General features: G+C 40.3%; 1 pseudogene; it reads left to right on the forward strand.

The window, feature by feature from the left end:
- Positions 1–1,337: 1,337 nt before the first annotated feature.
- Positions 1,338–2,183, forward strand: LOC101639258 (annotated as a pseudogene).
- Positions 2,184–2,440: the final 257 nt, after the last annotated feature.

Genomic DNA, 2,440 nt, shown 5'->3' on the forward strand with positions numbered 1-2,440 from the left:
TCCCAAAGGTTCCACTCCTATAAGCTTTCCCTGACTTACATCACCATGGTCAACTCCACTTTGGATGTCAGTTCCTCTTCAGTCACAATTGGAGTGTCCTCAGACCTGAAGGGGCTATCCTCTGGCACCAACCCTGACAAGGTTCTGTTCCCATTCTTCAGGACTTAGTATCTGACAGTATTTTGAAGCTACACATACAGTTTTCAGAGGCTTGTTCATCCAAAACGAGGAGCTGAGTCCTTCACTGTCTATTTTTAGTCCTGAGGCTCTGCTGAACCCTGTTCACTTTGGCTGACCCTGCTGGCATTTGAAATACCAGAGACAAAGCTTCCAGCATCACAGCAACACACAAGACACCACAATATGGCAAACTGACAGAGAAGTGGTGGAGATAAAGGATAATCTCTAAAATCTATAGAAAACTACAACATCTTAACCAGGAAAACACAAATAATCCAATTCAAAAATGGGCACAAGGCTTGAATAGACAATTTACGAAAAATGACATCCAGGCAGCCAACAACTATATGAAGAAATGTTACAGGTCATTAGCAATAAGAGAAATACAAATTAAAACAACAATGAGATGATCCTTCACACCAAAAAAGAATACGACATGGACAGACATATGAACATTTATGTTTCTTGCAGCAATTCCATAATAGCAAAAAAATGGTCACAACCAAAAATCCCTACTACAAGGGAATGGGTTAACAAACTCTGTGGCATTCATGCAGTGAAATATTATATATCACTAAAAACTTCTGACAACTCTCTTAAAGACTGCAAGACATGGACCAAACTAGAGAACATTATGCTTAGCATACTCCATCAATCTTACAAAGATAGATATTTAGTAACATAATTATTATAAGGAAAAACAAAGAAAACTGAAATGATATGTATACCCAAAGACAAGACTTTGCTGACTATGAGAAGACCAGGGACAAGGAGGGAACATGGAGAGGGGAGGGATAGGGTATTGAGGAAGGAGTTAGGAAAGCTAGGTGGTGAGGGTGGGGGAGGTGGGAAGAAATAAAGAAAACCACATATATGGAGAGTTCAACAAGATATTGCTTTTGATTTCATTTCTTGAGATGAGTTTTGTAAACATATGCAGCATGCTTCTTTAAAAACAAACAAACAAAAAATAAAAATCCCAGGATATTCCTTATCTCTCAAATCTAAATATTGGTCTAAGTGGCTACAAAACATACAAACAAAAGGAGGAAAAGTAAAACTGAGATAGATTTGGAGTCTTTAGTGACAAACAAGTTCATCTCAAACAACCAAACAAAAAATCAATGATGTGCTGCTACTGCCTTACACTGACAAAGATGACCAAGTTTAAACATTCAGAAAATATAGACTCCAACCAGTAAGGTTCTGTGGCTACCTGCATTGGAGCTAGTGCAGCCACGTTACCCTACTGGGGACTTGAGTCTACCAGTCAACATCAGAATGAGATCTTTTTCTCATGAATGGCATCGTCCATCACAAAAACCTACTGAAAGGTGCCCAGGTATACTGAAACCTCCTGAAGGAAAAAATTAGATGCCTTGATGTTTCCTTTTAGACAGATCCTAGAGAAGATCTTAGAGACCAAAAGGTTGATGGGTGCAGTGTTGAGAGAAGCTGCTGCTCTCCTGACCCAGGCCAAGTTCACAGCTGGCGATTTCAGCATAATTGCTTTCCAAGATGTGACTAACGCCCAAGTGACGATTTGTGCCAAGAAAGATAATGTAAGCAGGTGTTACATGCCAGTGTTTGAATATCACCATGAAGGAACGGACAGTTATGAACTGATTGATTCAGCCAGAGATGGAGAATCATGGGCTAAGGTAAAGAGTTGTGTCAAAGCAGTAGGACTACTTGTGGAACTAACACTGCTGCAGACTTTCTTTGATACTTCGGGTGATGCTATCAAGATAACCAAGATAATCAAGATAATCCCATTGCACCCTGTCATCATTCCCTGGATTGGATGACCCCTGTCATACATCATCACAGAGCCGGCTGAGCAAGAGCCAGAGGAGTTCTGTAGTTTACAGAGAATATGGGAGAAGAATGAAATTCTCAAGGACATATCCAAGCAGAACTGGGAGCAGAGCAGAGCAGCCAGGGAGGTGATGGAGCATGCGAATCTGGCTGAAGACAAGGATGAGTATTTTCTGTTTAAATAATCTTTCTTCTTTGTGTATTTTCCTAAGTCCTAACACTGGCTCCATTTTAATTCTGGTAGGTATGTATGGCTATTTGTCTGTTTGTTTGTTTGTTTCCTTCTTTCTTTGCCCAAGAATCTCACTGGGTGTGCAATTTCCCTGGATGGGGATTTCATGAAGTTACTTCAGCGGGATCACAATTCAGCAACCAGTGTTGGTGATTTGTGGAACCCAAGGAATTTGTAGAATTTACCACATTAAACAGTCACCTCCTTGTT

The sequence above is a fragment of the Echinops telfairi genome, unplaced genomic scaffold (genome assembly GCF_000313985.2).
Source record: "Echinops telfairi isolate 266 unplaced genomic scaffold, ASM31398v2 ScPeMD7_7469;HRSCAF=8507_0, whole genome shotgun sequence".
Taxonomy (NCBI): Eukaryota; Metazoa; Chordata; class Mammalia; order Afrosoricida; family Tenrecidae; genus Echinops; species Echinops telfairi.